We start from the raw sequence: 13,909 nt of genomic DNA on the forward strand, positions 1-13,909 counted from the left end.
AGCTATTGTAGGAGGGAGAAAGAAGTGAATACTCTAATTCCAATAGAAGTGAGCTTAATTCAAATGCATCCTCACCGAATGGTCAAGATGGCAATGAAGTTGGGTATGATTGGATTGATCATATCTTTAACAAGCCTTACATGTTATTTTATTCAAGGAAAGAGGTGCTTAGCAAATGCAGTTAGAATGTATGATTTGGGCATGTATTGGAAAAGACATAATGGTCATCTTGACAAATCAAGTAACTTGTACTTTCTTTGGAAATATTGGATTTAGGTTAACATTTTGGTAAAGGTGACTTTTTGTCACTCATTGTAACTAAAGGTTAGGAATTTGACTTTTTCTGCGCATAAGTGTGTAAGTTATTAACTCATTGACACATAAAAGAGTTAGCTATTAACCTAGGATTAAAGTTAGTTACTAAGGTGGTTATTCTGGGAAGCCTATAAATACAAGGCTATTTGTAATGTAAAGGGAGACTTTTTACAGAGGGAAAAACTTTGTCGGAATTCTAGGAGAATCTTGTAATGACATTTTGATTTGCACTATGTATAGAAAGGATTTTGGGCTTGTATATTTCCAAAAGGATAATGAAGGATACATCTTAGTTCACGTGTTCTAAATGTATTCATGTGTTATCATTGCTGATTTCGTGTATGTGAAATTGGTAGTCTTTTTATGCATATGTGATTTGTACAAGTGATTTGATGATGCACAAGCAACCTTTAGTATCCCAGTTTGAATGTGTTGAAGTATCTTATCTCTCTGTATGTTGAGATTTGTCATTCTTCTCTATCGTCATCTCATGGCTAAGCATATTACCTTATAAAATCCCCTTGTAATTTGTTGCTAATGTTGGGAAATCTCAGTTGATGGTCGTATGTCTATTGTTGGGGTTTCTATTTTTATTCCTCTTTAGTTTTATGTTTTCTCCTTTATGTACTTTTAGGTTAAAAATACACAAAATCCTAAATACCCCTATCATACGAGGGAGCTTCCCCTCTCAAATGCAAAAGAAGATTGTGTTTCACAGAACGATCTCTCCAACTGTTAGAACATTTGTCACTGCTCATCGGGCAAACAAGGCTAGTTTCAGGTAAATGACCATAGTGACAAATTTGTTTACCAACAAATTTTTGGCAACTCTGCTAGGGAGCGACATACCAGTGTGCTTTGTTCCTCAGATATTGTAAGGTACCTTCTTTTGAATGAATGTTGGCGGCTTTGTTTGAAAGATCAAATTTAGAACAATGGTTTGGTACAAAGGAAAGTTAGAAAGTGATAGTGAAAGTGATGTTGAAGACTATATATATCCAAAGAAGCAGGTTTCTGATGAGCCCATACAAGTTGAATTCTTGAAGAACTTTTATGGCGGCATGCAGTTTACCCCTAATAAGATTCACCCTACCTTACATCAAGTGTTGCAAAGCATTGAAGAAAAGGATGGAAAGGAGATTGGTTTTCTTGCTTGTGAACATTTACCTAAATCAACAACAATCAAGAAAGACGAAGATAAAAGTGACCTTCCTCCTATATCAGTTGCTCAACAAAATCAAAGTCTTGATAATCCTTAACAAGTCAACTTCTTGAAAAGTTTCTATAGTGAAAAGAAAATTGATCCTCATAAAATTAGTCCCTCTCTAGTTCAAACTCTGCAAAAGGTTGAGGAAAAAGATGGAAGAGAGAACCAAATTTTTGCTCATGATTGTATTCTTAAATCAACAATGGATAATAATGTCGATGCTCATTCTCCTCCACCCATTTCACAACAAAATCAGGTTCTCGATGATTCACATATCAAATTTTTGAATAGATTTTATGGAAATAGGAATCTTGATCATGATAAAGTACATCCTTCTTTGCTTCAAACATTGCAAGAGATTGAACAAAAAGATGAGAATCTCACTGATATAAATTTATATGAGAAAAGTAATGAAAGGAGCTTATTAGAGTGTGTATATGCAGAAGAAGATGAAGTCACATTTACTTGTAAGCATACATGTCAAGAGAAAGATCTAAAGGTGAGTGAGATAGTGAAAGAAGATTGCATTGAAAAATGCCATGAGCACTATGAAGATTGCCATAGCAAAGAAAAAGTATTCTATCTATTAGGATTCCCACAGATACTGAGAGGGGGGGGTGAATCAATATCTAACCGGTGATAAGAATTTCTTAAGTTAAAACATGCAGAACATAAAATAGCAGTATACCGGTATGCACGAATTAATGCAATAAACAGAATCAAAAACATCCACATGAGAAGAACACCATAACACAAGATGTTTAACAAGGAAACCTGGTGTGGGAAAAACCTCGGTGGGATTTGTGACCCACAATATTCACTCACTAGCCAATAAGAGAATATTACTTACAATAGGGGCCTGCACATGCAGGAAGGCCAACTGCCTAGAGCTCACTGCTCAATGAGAAGTCACAATGACTTACAATGAGGATTATAGTAATCCAAAGATCTGTACTACTTTACAATAGCATCTTCAATGCCAGATTCAGTACCAGTTCTAACTCTATTCTTTACATATACCCTTGACCTATAATTCGCACATTAGGTCTTTTTAATAATTTTCTTTATGCTCACTACCCTTTTTTCCTAAATGTCTACAATGATCTCCTTTATATACAAGAGTCATTTTACAATTTTCCAAGTAGGCTTACAATAATAAACAAAATATTACATATCAAAAATCTTGTCGGCCTTTATGTCGGTATACATCTTTTCTTCTATGCTAGTGTCGGTGCCAGTGTAGAGTGATCTTGTTGATGTCGGTGCACTGTCTTGCTTGTGTAATGCTTTGCCAGTATGAAGTCTTGTTGGTTCCATAGGATTGCAAGGTTGCCATCAATGAAAAAACCTTCAATCACACACAATGTCTCATTGGAGTGTCCATATTCCAACACTATCAACTTGGAAACAAAGATCTTGAAGATGATGAATCAAATTCTTTTCAGACATGCATGCAACCAAAGCTTCAAGAAAATGTTAAAGAGGAGAGGAATAAAGAAGAATCTCCTATAGTTCTCATTTCAACTTGGTGTCTCAATTCTTCTGATGATGACTTTCTATGTGGTGAAGCTATTCTCATTCATCCATCACTAACAATTGAAGATGAAAAATTTTCTAAGGAAAGCAAAGGCAGGATACCTAGTGGACAACCTTGTATGGATATGACCAATGAAGAAGCAACCATAAGTAAAATTTTGCAGACATATTCATTATCTCCAAAAATGGAAACTTTTACTGAAGTTCTAGATCAGTCCCAAGTGAAAGAGGATGAACCATCAAGCATCCACTCTTTAGCATACATGCCACCTGAGTATGAAGTTTTCAAATTTCGTGAAGAGTGTGATGAAGAGAAATCATTGAGACAGGAGAACACAAAAAGTAATGCAGATGTCTATGAGTAGGTTGAAAATGAAATCTATGAAGGTTTATCAACAAATGTCCCTATCTTGATGGAATTTCAATCTATGCCTAATGAAGTATGCAAGGTTCAAAGCAATCCTCCTTTTGAATCTTTAGATCAAGAAGACACCCCTATCAAAAAGGATAGTTTTGGGAACTATACCAGGAATGCAGAGATAAATGAGGTAATGGATGATCTAATGAAGGAAGCTAATGAAGTTAATTCTCATAATGTTTGTATTACAGATTGGTGTTTGAAGGCTTCAAATGATGACTTCTCCTATGGTGAAAGTGTGTGTCTCAATCCTTTGTTCTTGGATGAGCATATTTCTACAAGTGATTTTCAAGCTGATAGTCATGAACCTGATTCAATGGTTGCGTCAACTCAAATTTCTTCACATCATAGATTATATGAAGGTTGTCCAATTCGTGGATTAATTTATTTCAAACCAAACTATCAAAGGGATCTTTAGATAGAGGATATAGGTATACTTGGGAATATTCCACAGATTGCTAATAATGTTCAAAATGGTACCCAAATCTTTCAAGAGAGCTCGCAGATTTATGATGAGATATGGTTGTTTGGTTCATTTCTCAAAGATATTTCTCATCTTCTACATGTTGATCTTGCCAGCCTGCTGAGCTTACAGGTATCACATGGATGCACTCCATTGTTCTGCAAAGGTGCCTATTTCTCTCAACCCGTGAATGGTTTTGTATAAAAATCTTGGCAAGATTTGAGGTGGGTTTTTCCCACCATGTACATAATTTAGTTGGATTTTTGTTGTGTTAATCCCATTTTTGGTTTGTGTCTGGTTTTTCTAGCTATTCCCTATGTTGTTTCCTCTATGACTCTATTGCCCAATGAATAGTGCACTAGCCTACGAACCAGAGATTTTGAGTTCATCCTACATCCTTTACAATCCTTGTCCCCAAATAGAGCTAGCTATTGCCCCCATATTTGGCCTACACAAAATTTGAACTTCAAATCGGTCTTAGTGTCGAGTAAAGATCCAATAGCTATTTTTGCATAAATAGTGAACATGCAATCCAAGGTCCTTACTATTCAAAATATGAAAAATCAAATAATTTTGAAAATTATCACAAAGTGAAGGAAATCACTTGACAGTTAGGATCTAAATGTCATTTTATATTGTGTGGCCAACTTTCACCTGAACCCAGCTCATACTTTGTCATATTTTAAAATTTCAATTTTTGGTGTCTGTTGCTCCCAAATGATTAAAATATCTCATTTAAGGCTTCATCATGAGCTATAAATAATTTTGTGGATCTCTTTCCCTTTCATTGACGCATTTTTTGAATTTCAGGACCTAACTCCCTACCGTTTGAAAGTTATGCCATCTTTCTCTAGCCAAACCATTATATTTAAAATATTTAAATTATTTCTCAAATGATAATCTAATATTTTAAATTATCTCATTATGTTTTGTCATTTGCGATAAGAAAATCATCTTTAGACATCAGTTGCATTCTTCCTTGTTTCCTCTCTATGATCAATGGTTTCCAAAGGTCTAAAGCATAGTTTGTTGAAGCAAAAGGTTTGCTTAGTTTTTGAGCATTCTTAACCTCATTTCTTAACCTTTGCCAAGAAGGTTAGAAATGCTCACTTTTTGAGCATTTCTAACCCATATTTCTAACCTATAACCAAAAGGTTAAGAATGCTAAAAAATTGAGCATTTCTAACCTCATTTCTTAACCTTGTGGACCACACTTTGTCAAGAAGGTTAGAAATGCTCAGTTTTTGAGCATTCTTAACCTCTTATAGATTTTATCAAAGAAAGAATTAAAAAAAAAGGAGAAAAGTAAAGGAAGACTGCAAACAAGGTTATGAACATCCAAAATGAATTGAAGAAGGTGTGCAAAATATGGAAGGCATAGAAAAGCTACAAACCATTTCACATAGTGCCTCATAAAGATGCCAGCTTATGGCTGTCAAAATTGCATCTCATGCACATGGAGTTATTGAAAACATTTTCACAACTACCAGTAGTATATTGATCTTCTGGCAAGCAGAATTTAAGTGCACAATATTGCACTTCAATGTTGCAAATATGGAACATTGCCAATGCATGTGGACTGTTTGACCAAATTATTTGGTAGATTTGGAAGGCAGTGTAGAAGTTAAGACAACACATGTGAGTTGTTTTGGCAGATTTGGAAGGCACTGTGGGGATATGAATATCACATGAAAACTATTTGTTAACTGCTTGTCAGAATTACTCAAAGTAACGTGGTCTCATCTATATGGTGCAGGTAGCGCATGTCAAACTTTGGCGAAATCCCTCACAGAAATGTGGTCTCATGGAATATACAAATGATAGTGCATGTGGACTAGGGTAGACGTTGATTCCAGGGGGTATATTATTTCATAGAATTCTTCAAGATGCTGCAGATCATGGAAAATGTGGACGCATAGACTTACACAATGAATTGTTTGATAGAATGTCTCAAGGAATGGTTACTTCATGAGTATGATATGCACTAAAATGGATGCATTTAAAATGCTTTAGAAACATTCAAGTAAATTCAAATTGTAGGTATAAAGCCTAAATTACACTTCTTATACTCTGGCAGCATGCATGTAGAACGTGAATGTAGTAACAAGGCAAGTGAATTGTTTGACATAACGCCACAAAGAAATACAATCTTGTTGCATGACATGATCATAGGGATTCTCTAAAAATGAATTTTATAAATTTTTTAAAAGCATCCAAGCAATGTGACTGGCAGGTGCAAAGCCGCATTCTACAATTCATGCTCTACTTGAGACAGACACAAAATATGCAACCATTGACATCACACCTGAATTGTTTCGACAAAAAACCTCATAGATATGCCATCTCAAGGAATGCAATGATTACAAAATCATCACAAAATAGACTTGGCAAGGAAACTCTCAAAATTTTTGATAAAATGAAGTTGCATCATAGACTTTATATTTAGCCCTAGCAAACTATATCCAAGAAAAGGGTGTGATGTTGAAAAATATGTTGTTTGTTGTTTGTTTCTTGCTTTACCTCGAAGCCAAACTGAGTTTATATGGTTTAGATGAAATCTTGGATACTCTTATTATAGATTTTCTCGATGAGCATGAAGGTGCACTATGTTGTAAATCTTCCATGACAAAAGAACTTGACTTTGGAATAGATTCTACATAGAGGATTCATTAATATTTAACTTTGTGATGAAAAATGGAGAAGATGAGATTTTCTATGAAGTCATTCCCACATAAACTTGAAGGAATATATCTCAACTATAGGTATATGAATCACTATATGATTTATTTTATGTAAACATTAGAGCATGTGATGGATTACAAGGTCCAATATATTCACAAAATATGATGTGTACTCAAAAGATTTGTTCTTTTTGGTGTTGCCTCTTTAAGAGTCATCAAATATGGAGCTATTGTAGGAGGGAGAAAGAAGTGAATACTCTAGTTCCAATAGAAGTGAGCTTAATTCAAATGCATCCTCACCGAATGGTCGAGGTGGCAATGAAGTTGGGTATGATTGGATTGATCATATCTTTTACAAGCCTTACATGGTATTTTGTTCAAGGAAAGAGGTGCTTACAAAATGCAGTTAGAATGTATGATTCAGGCATGTATTGGAAGAGACATAATGGTGGTCTTAACAAATCAAGTAACTTGCACTTTCTTTCGAAATATTGGATTTAGGTTACCATTTTGGTAAAGGTGACTTTTTGTCACTCATTGTAACTAAAGGTTAGGAATTCAACTTTTTCTATGCATAAGTGTGTAAGTTATTAACTCATTGACATTCACACGGAAAAGAGTTAGTTATTAACCCAAGATTAAAGTTAGTTACTAAGGTGGTTTTTCTGGGAAGCCTATAAATACAAGGCTATTTGTAATGTAAAGGGGGACTTTTTACAAAGGGAAAAACTTTGTCAGAATTATAGGAGAATCTTGTAATGACATTTTGATTCGCACTATGTATAGAATGGATTTTGGGCTTGTATATTTCCAAAAGGATAATGAAGGATACATCTTAGTTCGTGTGTTCTAAATGTATTCATTTGTTATCATTGCTGATTTCGTGTATGTCAAATTGGTAGTCTTTTTATGCATATGTGATTTGTACAAGTGATTTGATGATGCACAAGCAACCTTTGGTATCTTAGTTTGAATGTGTTGAAGTATCTTATCTCTCTATATGTTGAGATTTGGAATTCTTCTTTATCGTCATCTCATGGCTAAGCAAATTACCTTATAAACTCCCCTTGTAATTTGTTGCTAATGTTGGGAAATCTTAGTTGATGGTCATATGTCTATTGTTGGGGTTTCTATTTTTATTCCTCTTTAGTTTTATGTTTTCTCCTTTATGTACTTTCAGGTTGAAAGTACACAAAATCCTAAATACCCCTATCATATGAGGGAGATGCCCCTCTCAAATGTAGAGGAAGATCATGTTTCACATAACGATCTCTCCAACTGTTGGAATGTTTGTCACTACTCATCGGGCAAACAGGGCCAGTTTTAGGTAAACGACCATACTGACAAATCTGTTTACCAACACAACAACAAAGATCCACCATAACATATGAAGATTACCTAAGACAATGCAAATTAAATAAAATCACAAAGATTATACCATCACATGTCCAATAGGGTTTGGATCTCCATTCTTCCTATCTCCATGGATCTTGCTTGATATATTTGCTCTCAAATTTTATGTGTGCACAAGAGCTCAACAAAGAATAGAAATGTGGTTGCAAGTAGGCTTGATCGCATATGAAAGTTCAAAAGCATAGTTGGGGGTTGATAATGAAGGAAGCATCTCCTTATATAGAAGACACTATAAGAAATGGAGGGATAAGATTGAGAGGTGTAAAAGATAAATGGTCAGCTAGGATTAGACGGTAGGTAGAGAAAATAAGAAAATAATGAGAGGGTAGGTAGTGTAGGAATTAAGAGATGAATGACATGTGTCTTGGGTAGAAAAGGATAATGAATTAATTAAATAAATAAAGATTTATTTAATTAATAGAGGAAGTGGGATCAATTAAATAAATAAAGTATTTATTTAATTTAGGAAAAGGGTAATTTAAATAATTAAATGCATTTATTTAAATGAGGAAAGGCTTAGAAGAGGATAAATGAATTAATTAAATAAATAAAGATTTATTTAATTAATAGAAGAATTAGGCTAAAATAATTAAATAAATAAAATTATTTATTTAATTAGACAGGACAATTTTAGGTGTCTACAGTCCCATTTAATCCTTTCTTCATACAATAAGAAGTAATGCATTAGGGAGTAGAATTTGTAATTGATTTTCTTGTCATCCCTCTAAATTTCCATTAGACCCTAATAGAATGATAAGTGGCAAAATCAAACTCTATATTTACCATTGGATTCTAGATGTCCTTGACCATGAACATGAGTTAAATTGGAAAATTGTTCTTCTGATCTTTCCCTAGGACCTAACATAAGGTATAATAACTCTTGACAAAATAATCTTCAAATGTGGTGAGCAAGAAGGGTTGACTCTCACTTAGTGGAATAGGGACAAAATTGTTTTGATATCTCTACAATCAATACTTTGGAATATTTGCATATCTTAGGGTACCCTTTTGTGTGTGGTAGTTCTCCTTGAATCTATCAAAATTAATGGCTTTTCTAGTAGCCTTGTTGAGCATGAATGGATTTTAAATCTTCAATTTAGAAATGGTTGCTAACTCTTCACCATCTCTATTACTAATAATTCTTACATTTCCATCATACATGTGTGCAAAACCTAAGAAAGTCAACATCCATGAAGACATTTAGGACAATTAATTTCCATGTCATGTATCCAAATGTTTGACATTGGTATTAGTTTCATACTCTTCTTGTGTAAAAAAAAATTACACCCAGTGGAGGAGATGTTTGCATCCTGATATTGTGCATGGAGTGGATTTCATGGATGACCTGAAGAGAATATCTAACAAGTATTGTTGTAGGGATGTTTTTTGTCAACAAAGGGGGCAACTTGTCTTTGTTGAGAAAATGTCTTAGCCTTGAGCTATTACTATTTTATATTTAATTATTAATTGTTAAATTGTCATTATCTTTTAGTTGTCATGAAAGTTGCTAAATGCAATTGTGACAACCTATAAGATGTTTTATAATAGTCAAAATGATAAAAACATGAATAAGGGGAAAGATAAATGAAATGTTGATAAGATAGGGAAGATCTTTCAAAAGGAAAATAAAAAACACAAGTTGATATGTGGTTTTCAAAACCATTTTTGATTTATGGTTTCTCCCACTCCTATTTATTTAGTACTTGAGTTGAAAGAAACATATGTTATTCACAAGTTGTTGAAGCAAATAAGTGTTTCAGAATTTTAGAGTGATAAGTTGTATTGATGTAAATCATTTGAAAGATTAATATGTCTTGAATCTCTTTGGGTGTGGGATATTTTCTTGAAAGGGTTTCTCCTCATAATTCTTGAGTTGTGGTTTTTGCTTATTTGTTTATCCATCTCCATCTATGATTTATTGTTATCTATTTATTTGGTTGTATAAAATTATCAACATAAATTCACTATAAAGTTTAATCCTATTTTCAACATTTGGTATCAGAGCCAGGTTGGCTTAGTTTGAGAAGGGAATGCCTTTCTTAGAGTGTTTGATTGGATTGTTTGCTACACTAGTAGTTTTGTTGTGTGTTTTTATATTTGAGATAAGGAGTGGAATCCATGGATATTGTCAATGTGATCTATATTGGGCATTTGAAGCTCATAATTGTGGATCTACATGGAATTGGTTATGGTTTGGTAACTAGGAGATTTTTTTTGATAATATATGTGTATCCTCTTTCTTGGTGGTTTTATATCTTTACCGTGTGGTCATGTGCAATGAAAAGGTGTTCATATTGGATGGATATTGACATCTTAGCTACATAGAGAAACACCAACTCTTTTGACTAAATATCTGAGTGCTTATGTTGGGTTCATGGTTTCAGCCCATGGCTACATGAAAGCACTAGAAGATAAGCCACTGACCACATTGTGAGTTGTGGAGTTGTTATGGTTTATATGTTTTAAGCTCGTGAACAACTTAGGTTACTTGTTGGCTTGCACTATTCTTTTATTTTCATATGAAGACATTATAGGTTTGTATCGTTGCTTGGAAGGTTTTCATTGATCTATGGTTACTCCTATGTGGGTTTGTTTGGCAAATCAAATCTAGCATTGATTTTAGTTTTTGAGTCTAGGAAATCCACATGTTATGCTTGATTTTCTCAATTATGCATGATATTAATGTGGGGCTGATTTTTTCAATTATTTAAGGGCAAAAGCACAAAGCTATGTCACATTTGAGGTATGTTGGTTCCCAAAACCATAGATTGGAAATCCAAGAGCTTTACCAAATCTCTTACTGATTTCTCAATATGTGGTTTGGGAACCAACATATTGGTGACTTTGTTGGGGAGTTGTAATAAGAGGTGCTCAAAATTTCTGGTGGTTTTGTTTTAGACTCCGCTAGAGGAAGGAGCTCAGAAGATTAATAAAAATATTATTCCTCTTAGGAGGTGGCAACTCTACACGTAATCTATGAGTAATAGTTGGTATTTTGAGAAAAAAAGAGAAACCCCTAGAAACTAGTCATTAAAATTAATTCCGGGGAGAAGATCTTTGCAAAAAGGACATGAAGATTTTGTTCACTTAAGACCAAAGAAAATAAATAAAGAAAAGAAATCAAACATGGCATTTGGGGGTTATAAGAAGTTTCCTAGTAGAGAGGATGGTTCTTCATCTAGTGACAAATCTGAAAAATAGAGAAGATAATCCTTTCTACAATTTAAATACAAAAGATAATAGAGGTGGCCATGATGAAACCTTGACTACTGAGGAATAGGAGGAAAGGCAGTGGAATGCAATTATTCTTAGAATGGTCGATTTAAATGGAGATGAATCCAAAATGGTGAAGGTGCTTATGAGACAAGTAGATTGGGTGTTGCAAAAACTTGGATTGGAGAGAAATACTATTTGAAGCCCTAAGTCAAACAGGGTGGAGGAAGAGAAGGGAAAGGGTGAGGCAAGTGGGTTAACAACTCCTAGGTATAGTCCTCCTCACCTAAGAAACTTGGAATAGTCATTCAGGATTTATAATAATCCATTATCAGATGTTTTGGATAATAATTATAAAAAAGGGGATAAATGGAAAAATACACCCTACCATGAAAATAAAAACCAGTATAATTATAGACAATATAATAATCATAATGGTGAAAGAAAAACTAATAGTGGGGAAATTACTAGTAATTGGAATAATAGAGATAGGATCAACAATGTAAGCAATAATGGAGGAAATCATGGTAATAATGGAAATAACAATAATGGTGGAGGTAACAATAGAAACAATGGTAATAATGGAGGAAATAGAAACTATCAGATTAACAACTATGGTTGCAGACCACCTATGACCATTGAAAGGTATAAATAGTTGGGATTCTTAATCAAATTGCAAATGATTTAAGGTCAGCTATTCCTAAATTCATAGGAAATGGAGCTAATTCTACAGAACAACATGTAATAAATTTAAAAAATACCATTGAAGAGATTGAAATCTCTCATGAAGATGTTTTTATGAAGATATTTGTTCAATCTCTAATAGAGGATGCAGGAGAATAGTATAGGAATCTTCTTGATAGATGCATTGGTAGTTGGCAAGAATTTGTGACAATATTCTTGGAGGAATTTGGAGAACATAATGATACTTCATTTTCATCTCATGAGTTGACTAGCATAAATAAAAATTAGAATGAATCAGTTTATGAATTTAATAAAAGGTTTAATAAAGTACTTAATAGGATACCAAGAGATATTAGACCTGTTGATTCATTTTTGATTGATTTTTATTTAAGTGCTTTTGACATTAAGACTCATTATGAGATCTTATCTCATAAACCTACTACCTTGCAGCAATCTTTTAAAACAACTACTACCATTGAAAATAACATAAAGGTTGTTGGGAGAATTTGCAAGAGCGATGATCCAAAATTATATAGAGCAACAAAAAAGGATGAGATTGGTCAAATCATGGACATGCTAAAGGACATGAAGGGTAAGTAAAATCACAATGAGAAACTGCCTCCATATAGAAGTAACAAGCCTATAAGTTACAATAGACCAAGATTGCATGACATGCCATATAATACAAACTAGAAAGATGGTAAACCAGTGAATGAAAATCTAAGCAAAGAAACTCTTGAGCCATTGAATAAGGTAAACAATTTTGTGGAAGAATATCCATGGTGTGATGTCTGCAATTTACCCCATGTTGCATAACAATGTATGATTGCTCAAGGTTTTGCAGAAGAGAAGGACCATGAGAATGAATATGAGCCCACCGTAAATGTACTTTTATCAGATCCATTTTGGGGTAGGGATGAGGATTCGTCTGAGGGTGAGAAATCATCAGATGTACAAAGGAGAAGAGAGAACAAGCAGCATAGTGTAAAACAAGTTTTTACCAATGATGAGGTAGATATCCCATCCTTGAGGAGATTGTTCCATAATGAAGAGCCAGTGCATTCCTTGAGGAACTTAACAGATGAAGAAAAGAAATCCTATACTATGGTAGTAGTAGCTCAGGTGAAAATCAATTATCAGTTAAGATACAAAATAGTGAACCCAGAATAGGGTAAGCCATCCTAGATATTTACAAAAGTTCCTAAACATAGTGAAAATGAAGACACCATTGCTAACAAGGAGAAGGAGGGCGCAGTAGAAAAGATCAATCAAATAGAACCTCTTAAATTAACAAAGCCAATCAAAAAGAAAGAGATAAGTAAGCCACTCTCAAATTGTGGATCATTTATGTCTCAAGCTTTGTCACACATGAAAATATTTGTGCCCTTTCTTGAAGTAATGAAATTTTCTAACTACAAACATGAAACAATCAAGATTTTGTCTAACGTTGGTAAAGGTAATAAAGAGGATCGCAAGCTAAAAGTTGAAGATCCACCTGTTGTCTATTTGGGAGCTTCTATCATTAAAAATCTTACCCAGGTTGATCCTTTTTATTTGACTTGGATGATTAACAATAAAATGGTGAAGAATTACATGATAGATTCAGGTGTGGCTGTAAACATAATGCTAGAGGATTTCATGAAAAAGCTTGGGATGCATGTGGATACTCCTTATGGAAAATGCTATGCTATAGATAATAGATCGGTCCTAGTTGTTGGAATCATGAAAAATGTGGAGTTTTGATTTCCAACATGCCCTGATACGTCATATAAAATAGACATCACCATTGTGCAAGTTCTGCCAAATTATGGGATGTTGTTATCAAGGCAATGGTCAAATTTGGTGGGAGGGCATGTCCAGCTAGATCTTTCATATGTGAATATCCCAATAAAAGGGGACAATGTAAGGATTGACAGAGAAACAAGATCATTCTACATGATAGAGGAAGTTGATACGTACGAGACAACATGTTTTCTCCA

This window comes from Cryptomeria japonica, chromosome 1 (assembly GCF_030272615.1).
Source record: "Cryptomeria japonica chromosome 1, Sugi_1.0, whole genome shotgun sequence".
NCBI lineage: Eukaryota > Viridiplantae > Streptophyta > Pinopsida > Cupressales > Cupressaceae > Cryptomeria > Cryptomeria japonica.